Source organism: Helianthus annuus, chromosome 10 (genome assembly GCF_002127325.2).
Source record: "Helianthus annuus cultivar XRQ/B chromosome 10, HanXRQr2.0-SUNRISE, whole genome shotgun sequence".
Taxonomy (NCBI): domain Eukaryota; kingdom Viridiplantae; phylum Streptophyta; class Magnoliopsida; order Asterales; family Asteraceae; genus Helianthus; species Helianthus annuus.
In genome coordinates this window covers 109450987-109462382 of record NC_035442.2, presented here as the reverse complement: position 1 = coordinate 109462382, position 11396 = coordinate 109450987, and positions in this window count along the sequence as shown.

The following is an 11396-nucleotide window of genomic DNA, read 5'->3' as shown; positions in this document are numbered from 1 at the left end:
CGTCTTTCATTGCCTTAGTTCCCAAGTGCGGGGACCCGGGAGGATTATCGGACTATAGGCCGATTAGTCTGATCGGTGTCATTAATAAAGTTATTTCCAAAGTGTTAGTGAATCGCTTAAAGTTGGTCATCCACAAACTCATCTCGGAGGAACAAACGGCCTTCCTATCCGGAAGAAGTATATTGGATGGGCCCCTAATCCTAAACGAGATTATACCTTGGCTGAAGCAGAGGAAGAAGACCGGTATGATTTATAAAGTCGATTTAGAAAAGGCCTATGATACGATAAACTGGGAGTTCTTGGACTCGGTTATGATGCAAATGAACTTCCCAAGCAAGTGGAGGAAGTGGGTTATGGCGACGATCACTACCGCGAGGGCTTCAGTGTTGGTGAACGGATCCCCGACCCAAGAGTTCTCGTGTTTTAGAGGCTTGAGGCAAGGTGATCCGTTGTCACCGTTTCTGTTCATCATGGCTATGGAAGCGCTCTCCGGGGTTGTTAAAAAGGCGTGCACATTGGGGCTACTGGAGGGGATCCCCTTTTCTCCACAAGGGTCTGTCCTGTCACATTTTTTTTACGCCGACGATGCAATTTTTATGGGCCAGTGGTCTAGAAAAAATGCACTCAATCTCAATAGATTACTCCGATGCTTCTACATGGTTTCGGGGCTTCGGGTAAATGCATCCAAGAGTTGGCTTTACGGGATTGGGACCTCGAACTTGGAGGTTCAGGAAATGGCCGAGGTGTTAAGGTGTAGGGCTGGGGAATTTCCTTTTAAGCATTTGGGTTTGATCGTGGGGGCAAATATGAATTTAATAAAGAATTGGGAACCGGTGGTGGAGATTTTCAAGAAGAGGTTATCAATTTGGAAAGCCAATACCATCTCGTTTGGGGGTCGTATCACACTTATAAGATCCGTTCTAAGTTCATTGCCAATTTATTTCTTTTCTTTGTTTAAGGCTCCGTGCCTCGTTCTTAAACAATTGGAAAGCATTAGGAGGGATTTCTTGTGGGGTGGTGGCCAAGATATACAAAAAATGAAATGGGTAGCTTGGGATGATGTGTTAACACCTAAGGAAGTGGGTGGTTTGGGCATAACACCACTAAAAGAAACTAATCTGGCCTTGCTAGCCAAGTGGTGGTGGAGATTTAAGGTGGATGTGAACGGCCTATGGAGGAAGGTGATTTGGAGCGTACATGGCGGGTCAAGGAATTGGAATTACATTCCTATGAGGCTCACGCTCCCGAGTCCCTGGAAACAAATTGGTGGCATAACAAAAGATTACGAAGGGGTGGGTATTAGCCTGGCAACTTTGATTCGTGGGGTATATGGGGATGGAAAGACAATTCGATTTTGGATGGACTGCTGGCTTGGCGATAATTTACTTAGGGATCGTTTTCCAAGCTTATTTGCAATCGAAAAATATAAGCATGCTACAGTTGCGGAGCGGGTATGTTGGCCAGGTGGGACTTCGGTTCAAAGGTTCCATTGGTCCAGAAGGCCGCAAACACCCGGTGAGTTGACTGAGATGGATGGGCTCGTTCGCTTGTTGGCTGGGGTGGAGGCTGGGTCCGTCGAGGATAGATGGGAGTGGATGCTCGATACTGATGGGGTGTTCTCGGTATCTAGTGTCAGGGCTAGGCTGATAAGCATGAGTGTTACTGATAGCGGCATCAGGTTTGATTGGAACTCTTGGTCACCCATAAAAGTCAATTTTCTAGCCTAGAGAGTTGTGCGGAATCGAGTTCCAACGAAGGTCGAATTGGTCAGGAGGAATGTAAATGTAGGAGACATCAGCTGCAGCTTTTGCGGTGACGAAAATGAAACAGCCGATCACATTTTCGTCTCGTGCAGACTGGCCCAACAGGTCTGGGACTCAATTGTCACATGGTGTAGAGGTGTGTCCATCTTTGCTTTCACTTCAAAAGACCTGATTCAGGTCCATCGGTTCATAAACGGGTCTGAAAGGTGGAAGAAGGCTATATACACGGTGGTTCAGACAACTATATGGTGCATATGGCGCAGTCGGAACAAACTCATTTTCCAGCATGAGCAAGTGTCTATTAGGAGGCTGGTGGATGATATCAAGGCGCTCGCATTGTTATGGATAAAAAATCGATCAAAAGGTATCGGTCTCATATGGGAGAGGTGGCTATTGTTCGATTTAGAGGGGCTGAATGGGTAATATGTAATTGGGTTTGATGTGGCGGGTGTTGTGTTTGTAAATTTCTGGCCGTCTAATGTGTTCGTTAGCGTGCCGTTTTGTTTCGTTATAATAATAATTTGCTTTGTTGGCCGTTCAAAAAAAAAATAAGAGATAGGTCAAAAATGACGGTTCTATCAGATTCATTTAGGTTGTCGGCCATTCAGTGAAGCCCACCATCATAAATTATGGCCCAATCGGATTTTTTTTAAAGGTATTGCCGCCCAAAATTTTAGTGGATACATGTAATTTGTTTATAAAAATTGCGGCCCAATCAACAGCCTTCATACACCGCCCCATTTATTCGTTTGACCCAATAAATCATTTCTTGCACCGCCCCAATATGTTAAAGTACAAATCATTTCTATTGTGTTGAATATTAAAGGTTGTTTGTCACCATAGATTTTTTGGTAAGGTCAATCGTGAGTTGTATTGGATTAAGTCGTTGGCCCAAGGTTTAAGATTGTCCATACAAAATTCTATTCGTACCGGTTCAGGTAGTTGGAAGTTTGAGTTTCTTTATATCACGCGAGCTGTTCAAGTTGCTTGTAAAAGTCGTCAGTTCACTTGGAATAGTTAAAATCATTCTTCTGGTCGTACGATTTCCCGATTGTTTGAAGTTTGTACAAGTTTGCTTGACGTATTCATCAGGTCGAATCCGGTCCTACAATTGGTCATTTGAAAGTCTGTCAGTCTACACAAAAAAGGGTCACGCCATTCGTATTTGATCCGGGTCATTTCAGTCCGCACAGAATTTTCACCAGTTCGAGTACCTGTTTTATCCTGTTAATCGATAAATCAATAAACTGATTGTTGTTTGTTTGTTTGTGTGTCAGGTATTATATTTTACGAGGTGAACCAGTTCATTTGAAAGTTTGTTTGAGAAATTCTTCAATACCCAAACATGGATACCGAGTTTTACAACGCATTTGCAACATCGTCAAGCCCAGCTGCGATTGCTCAGGCCATGAATTTAGAGAATGAGACGGGAACCACCCAAAAGCCCCCGAAATTGATGAGTATCGAAGAATACTACGGGTGGAAGGATAGATTTGAAAACTGGGTTCAAGCAAATCATCTTAGATCATGGGAATGTATCTTAAAGAAGTATGTGTTACCGAGAACAGAGGTGAATGTTATCAAACAGATATCCGAATTCACAGATCAGGAACGGGTGATGTACAAAGCTGAGAAGATGATGATCAGTTTGTTGCAGCAAGCAATCAAAGAAGATATATTCATTCTGCTACAGCACGACAAAACTGCTAAGTCGATATGGGATGCTCTTAAAGTCAAATTCGAGGGAAGTGAGAGTATGATTAAAATCAAAAAGGCATTGCTTAGGAAAGAGTTTGATCTTTTTAGCAGCTTACCAGGAGAGGATACTAAGAAGCTGATTGAAAGATATTGTCACTTAGTGCGATCATTGACAATGATTGGTGTTGATAAAAGTCATGAAGAGTATGTGGATAAGTTGGCTGATGCGTTACCTCAGAAAGAGTGGGGAACGTATTTGATGATTTTGAAGAATACCGGTGTTTATGATGGACTAACAATTGGACAGTTTATCGAAAAGATTGAGAGTCAGAATCTGGAACAGAAGAAGATCGCTAGGATGAACAGTCCGAGTGGTCAACAGGATGTGAAAATGTACTACAAAGGTAGTATTTCGGTTCCTGAAGCTGAGAAAAGTCCGAAAATCCAAACTGCATTCAGTGCTGATGATTCATCTGACAAAGCTGATCAGGGTTCAAACATTAATAGCAGCGGGTTTTCATCATTTCCGAGTGTCAATCCTAAAGAAACAAATACAAGTTTTCAGTCTCAGGGAACAAAGACTGGAAATGGATATGTGATTCAATGCAACATAGCTCTCAACCTTCCAGAAGGTCAAAGCTTTTCAGAAGACACTGCGAAAGACCACATGGCACTTCTTGGTTCTGTATTGTTATCCTATGAAGGGCTTGTTGCTGGTCGGATCGGAAATCCTATGCTCACCAAAGAGGATTACGATCAAATAGATGCCGAAGAAATGGAACTCATGGATATCAAATGGTGTCTTGCAAGTGTTCTTCGACGTGCTGAGAAGTTTAAAGCAATTACCGGAAGAAATGATTTCCTTGATGCTCATGTATCTACTTTAGGTTTTGATAAATCTAAAGTTACTTGTTTTCGATGCAGCGAGAAAGGCCATTTCAAACGGGAATGCAAGGGAAGAGAAGCTAGCGGTGCACAGAATCCATTCGGAAAAGACGACTACTACCGGAAAGCTACCTATCAGCAAGTTGGTCAATCTCAATAACCACAGACGGCTCATGGTAGGAAGATTGAAGACCCCAAGAGAGCATGTGTAGTGGACTTCAGCTGGAGTGATTACATATCATCTGATGGCAAAGCAACACGCATAATCGATCAAGATGATGAGAAACTACCTGAAGGTTTTAGTTAGGATATGTTTGTTGATGAGAAGGGAGAGTTCAAAGCATTCATTGCCAAGATTGTCAGAGAGCCAGATTTGTTTGCTACTTGGATGAAATCTATTGGAGTGAATGTAACTAGTGAGAATGAAAAGTCTGTTACATCTGATGAAAATTCAGAAAGTACTGATGAATTTTCAGAAAGATCTGGAGAAATTTCAGAGGGTTCAGATGAAAGTGTTCAGAATGAGATTGTTTCAGAATAAGAAGTTATTTTTGATAAAACACCATCTGATTCTGGTGTATCAGATGCTGATTCTGAAAAATCTGTTCAATTTGATCAATCACCTGATCACAGTAGCAGTGATGATGAGGAAGAGAAACATATAAATGTTGCTAAATCTCATCTTTCTCCTGAAAGTTTTCATTTCTATTTTGCAGATCGCATGGAAAAACTAAAAGAGAAAAGAGCTGCTAAAGAACAACAAAAGAAATCTGATGGTGATGTTCAAAATGTTGAAAGCGCTGCTGAGAAGATTACCGAAGTTGAGATAGAAGAAGAAAAGGTGATCGAAGTAGAAAAGGTGATTGAAGTTGTGAAAACAATCGAGGTTGAAAAGATTGTTGAAGTCGTCAAGCCTTGCAAGAAGTGTTTGGAAGCTTTCAAGGAATGTGCAGCAAAAGACGACATTATAGCTGAATACGAGAAGAAGAAGGAACAGTTACTGTTTAACCTCAACTACGTGAAAGAATCGTACGATGTCTTGAACAAAACAGTAACTGGTCTCCAAAAGACAAACTCAGAAAGAGAACAAGCACTGACGATGATGAATGCGGTCATGATGTCAAAGCAGAAGGCGATAAACTTCTACATAGAAGAGAGTGCTAAGTGGAAGCAAGAGTTGGAGACCGAGAAGATCGAAAATGAGAGGATTAGACGTTTATTGCTTAGCTATTCTAGTTCTGATTATCTCATTGATCATATTTACCCAACTGTTGCAGGAATGGAAGCTTTTCAGGATGAGAAGCAAAAGAAGAAGAAAGATTGTGGTAAGAAATCGACTATTAGCTATAACAAGTGTCTGCCTCCAATTTGGGATGGGTATTCTCCTAGGAAACCAAACGAGGAGCAACTTGAGAAAGCAGTCAATATAAAGCTAAAAACCGACACAAATGACGTTTTACCAGATAACATTGATGTCACGTTTACCTCGTCCGATACCGATCATGAGTCTGAGTTAATTAAAAAGGTGGTCGATCAGGTGTTGGATACTGATGAGGAGTCCGAGTCAAAATCTGAGTCTGGAGGGTCAAATTCGTCAGTCAACAGTCAAAATTCGTTGGTTAAACGGTCTTACAGTATAGAATTTTTGTTATCAAAAGCAAATTTGGATGATGAAACATTTGAAGTTGCATACACTTTAAATGATTCGGACAAATTATACTATGACAAAGAATTTCCAATAAGAAGTGTTCGTTTTGACATGATCAAAAAGGTTTTCAAAATGACAGAAATCAATATTTCTGAAATAAAAGATTTAAATCTTACTGAAAAACCTAAAAAGTACACTTCAAGAGATCAACAACGTCTAAACAAGAAAAAGGGTTACAATTCTGGTTCTGGTTTTCAAAAGAAATCTAACCAAAATCGTAGCTACAAAAAGAAAGGATTAGGTTTTGTTCCACCAGAAAACTATAAAAATGATAAAAATTCTAAAACAAAAACAAAATTTGTGTCAGGTGGAAGCTCAGATGAGGAAAAGAAGAAACCGTTCTAGAGACAGTCAAACCAGGAGTTTCTTGCTGAGAAGAAGAAAAATGGAGCTGAAGTGTGTTATCAAAGAGAAACTCGTACCTGTTACCGATGCAATGAAGCTGGTCACATTGCATGGAACTGTTCGACAAATGCAAAAACAAAACAGGGAGTTTCTCAAAAACTAAAAGAAAAAGTTGTTGTTGTTGAACCACCAACAGAAAAATTTAAGGTTTTTGAAAATTCAACGTATGAGGTTGGTGAATGCTCTAAAAAGAATTTTTATAAAAAGAAAGAAAAGGACAACCAAATGTGGGTTGTTAAGAAGGTTGATGTGAATGTCGGCGATGAATCTGGTTCCACAAAGCCAGAAGAGCCACAGGTTGAGGAGAAAATTTCAGTGAATGATGAAGAGTTTCCATCACTGAAGTTTGAGGAAGTTAAAAAGAAAGTTGGAAAAACTGAGATTTCAAATCAGTTTTACAATGAGAAAAAAGATTTTGATGTCGAGAAAACATTCAACGGAAATGTTAAAAAGATATTTGGGAAAATGTTAAGTGGAAGGGCAAAGGGGGTTAAAGATTTTTATGCAACTAAAAAGGCGACATATAACCCTACTGCTCAAGAGTTGAAATCCATCAAGTCTGAAAAGACTTGGATGGAAGTTTGTTTTCCATGATAGTCGAAGGACTACGCCGGAGATCCCAAGTTTATATCGTGGATCAGGAATCGGCATCATTCTAGTGTTTAAAAAGTTTGTTTGAAAGATTTTGAAAAGTGTTTTTTTTTGTGAAATAGTCCTTCAACCTAGATTGAACATGTGTTGAAATTTTTTACAGATTAAAGGACTATGCCGGAGCTTCCAGGTTGGTAATTGAGAAGCAGGAATCGGCATCTTTCTGAATAATTCGACAAGTGATAAAGAGGTTTCTGTAGATGTTTAATTCCTACAGCAAAACCTACATATGGTATTTTTGATCTACAAGTGGTATTTGTAGTTAAACTCTGAAGAATTTACATTTACAAGTGGTACAGTGATTCTGAATTACAAATGGTAAATCAGGGACATTAAGTTGTACTTGATTTATTATTCATACGAGATTGATAAACAAGATGATGAACCATATCCCCATGCTTCATAAGTGGTAAACTTAAAAATGGTAAACACAAACTCATTTTCCGGAAAAATCATTTCGATTAAAACAAACTTAAGTGTTTTGAAATCTAAATGAGAAAATGGTTTGTTGAAAGGGGGAGTTCTGATTGTTTATGCCGAGTGAATGGAGATTTGATGTGATTCGATATCAGTTGTCAAGTTTCTGTACAGTTTGTGTTGTTTTCTATGTTTTCAAGTGGGTCAAGAGTCTAGTAGTTTTCAAATTTCCTTTGAAATGTGTTTGCATTTTAGGGGGAGTAGAAAATTTCAGAAAATCCAAAAACAATAGAAAATTTGAAAAAGCCAAAAACATGATAAAATTCAAAAATGAGTTTCGTTGTGAAAAGAGGAAATGATAGTACGTCAGTAGGCTGTCACAACATGCTAAAGAATTTGATAGATAATATGTGATAAACAATCTTACTGAGGATGTGCCAGTAGATTTTTACACATTTAGTAAATTGTGACGAGATATAAATCTAAAATTTCAAACTTGCTTGTTCTGTGCGTTAACACAAACTTGGATATATAGGTAACCCCTGAAATCTTGTTTGAAAGGTCCCTTATTCTGAGATACTAGGTTTTTATGCTCAGTGATATCTGGGGTATTATATCGGGACTTCTGCTGTATGGAAGTACTGACCTAGTCCCCGGATAATACTTTCTGCAAATGCTTGAAAAAGCACCACCCTAAGCAAATTGATGAAACAATAAAATTGATAGTCATTGCTGTTGTAAAAAAAGATCCTCTAAAGGGGACCCACCAAAAGTCGAGCCGTCATCTCTCTGCTGAACGGAAGTTCTGACCTGAGCTCTCACAGTTTCGCACCTAACCCCTTACAGCTGTGGTATACTCACCTGTAAGACTGAATATTGGGATCTGGATACGGGAGTATATTCAAGTAGTGGGACACACGGATAAGTTTAAGTTCTTAAAACATTAATATCGTATCTCGGATCAGTTGAACTTTGTGTGAAAATTTCAGTGGATCGATATACTGACAATCTAGGTAAATTGTTTAGAACTGAAAATGTAATACAGCTTAACGGTGTTAGTGACATGTCTCAAAAACTGATATGATCCTCTTACACGAACTCACAAAAATATGTATGTAAATATTTCTTTTCTGCATTTCATTTCTTTACATTGGAAAATCCAAAAAGATTTTGTGTGTGTTTTAGCATAAATTTTGAAAAATTCAAAAAGATTTTCGACAAACTGATGTTGGAAAGCTGATTATCAAAATTCCGAGTGCTAAACATGATGACATTGTTGTGAGGGGGAGTGCTTTTAATTGTCAATATATGTTTTTAAATCAACAAGTAGTTCATCATATGTGAATGATCTGAGAGAGAGTCTGAGTTGGTGCAGGGGTATATGTTTGTAATATGTATGTGAAAGAAATTTATTTTGAGGTAGAGTGTTTGCAGGGATTAGATGAAAAGTTGTGACATGTGAAGGCCAGACAACGATCCTGAAGATGTTGCTGAAGAACAAAGGAATACCAGCAAATCGAGAGGGGGAGTCTAAAGACACAGAGAGAGAGAGAAGCTCAGAGGACTGATAAAGACTGAAGTCGTTGAAGACTCGACACTTAAGACTCATCAACATCTGAGGGGGAGTCTGTTGGTACAGTCATCTATCGTCTTCGTCTTAATAATCGAATCTCGGATTCGGTGCAGATTTGATCGGGCATGACATCACGAGTGACATCACCTAGGTGACATCACAAGTGATGTCATGAAACAAAGACTTGAATGGTAGCCGACAAAAGACAAAACGACATTGGATTGGAAAGATAAGTGTGCCGTTTGTTTTGATTGGGCCATATGAAGGCCCAATGAAGAGTTGCCATTTATATATCCAATAGAAAGAAAGAATTAGGAGGTCCAATGAGAGTAGCCGTTTGAAGAGAACCAACCGTTTGAAGATCCAAAGTTTGAGATATGTTGACCGTTTGAAAGGAAGCTTCTGTTGTTTGAACTGTGGCCGTTTGAGTGGCCTTCGTTTGAAGTTGTAACCGTTTGAAAAGGTTCAAACGGATAGGTCATGTTACTATAAATAGCTGTCATATGTTGTCATTTGTAACGGTCAGGCAAAACGATACCGAGGTGCTGCCGGTATTTCCTCTCACTATAAACGTTGTCAATTCAATATACAAGAGGTTTAAAGTAGTTTTCTAGCTGTTATCAAGTGCGTTTCTTAGTTTCCGCCTCTGAAATGTACGAGAGCTCTTCCGAACGACTCATTCAGGTCGAAACCGGTCCTACAACACTACTCAATTATTTAACGCTAACCGTTCTGCATGTATTACGTGACTAAATGAATGCTTGTTATTATGTTTACACGTGGAATATTGTCTACCTGCCTTAATGACGTAGTACTATAGTTTGGACTCAGCACCCGTTCACACGGGGGATTGTTAAGGACAATTACTTGCATGGATTACGGTGGTAATCATGTATTGCGAACTGTCTCGGACAGTCAACCCGCAGTCATTGGTATCGATAGATCCATGTCGATAATTAACATGCTTCGTTTTCCTCTGTGTACGTGCTGGTTATGCGTAAACTATTTCGAACTGTATATGCTATATCAAACTTGTATGCTCACTTTTACATTTTATGTATTGACTTTATTCTAACGTATGTGACAGGCAATTAGGATGCTTATCTGCTAGGAAGGCGAGCTAGGAATAAGCGTCTAGAGCATAGTTGTCTGTAGATCTTGCAGATCGAGCCTCTAAAGGCATTTGAACAATATTTATATTTTTATTTAAATCTGAGTTGTCGGAACAGTATATTTGAATAGATGCTTATCTGTAATAACTTGTTTTATTATGGGATACGGTATGGGACGTATTATTTAAATTAAATAGTAATGATAGTTGTTGTGGAAACTTCTGGACAATCTGTTTCGCTCAGTGCCATGCCCCGATGATTCCGCCATCGGTTGGGGTGAAACACTATCGGTTGTAAATTTGTAAAATTATAACCTTTTTAAAACTTGAAATTCTCAAATTAAACCTAGACAAGTAAAAAATGTAAATTTTTGAAAAAAAAAATTGGGGTGATTAGCGGTTCCAATAGAGTTTTGTGTAATGCTTGTATTTAGGATTTGCAAGATTCAAGGTTTTAGCATCCCCCCACACTTAAATTACACATTGTCCTCAATGTGTCCCAAAAATAAGTTTTTAGGTTGATTGAATGTGTAAAAAGGTGTGAAAAAGCAAAATTTTATGTTACTGGGCGTCTGGACACGGCCCCGTGTTCAGATCGCCAGTAACAGATAGTTTGTAAAAAGAAACAGAAGCCTGGGCACGAGGGCATGTTCAGTGAGCACGCCCCGTGTCCAGTTACCTGAACTGGGCATTTTATGCAGATTGCGCAGCACGGGGCCGTGTTGGGCGGGCACGGCCCGTGCTGAACTTGCTGTAATGAAGAAAATTTTGTCGGATGGCCCTGTTTTTGTGCATGAGGTGCTGGTTCAAGTTTCCCTTGTTATCCTTCACCATCCCGAGTGTGTTTTATTCCTGAAAATTAAAACTAAACTAGAAAACATAAAAATTAATCTAAGCTAAACTAAGGATAGTTCTGCAGAATGCCTCCGTGGTGCGCCACGTTTATAAGGGTCCTTGGCTAGACCTGAAGCCTGGTCATATGTTACCCAAGTGGGATGTTTTGCATCCCATGCTACACCGTCGGAGAGCATCATCCAAACTCGAGTCAATGACCTTCATGTAGTTGACCGGGTCTTCGTCTTCTACTCTTTTTCCAACTCCAAACTTCATTTCCTCGTCCCCAATCCTCAATGTTAGTGTTCCATCATTCATATCTACCACTGCTTGGGCCGTAGCTAGGAATGG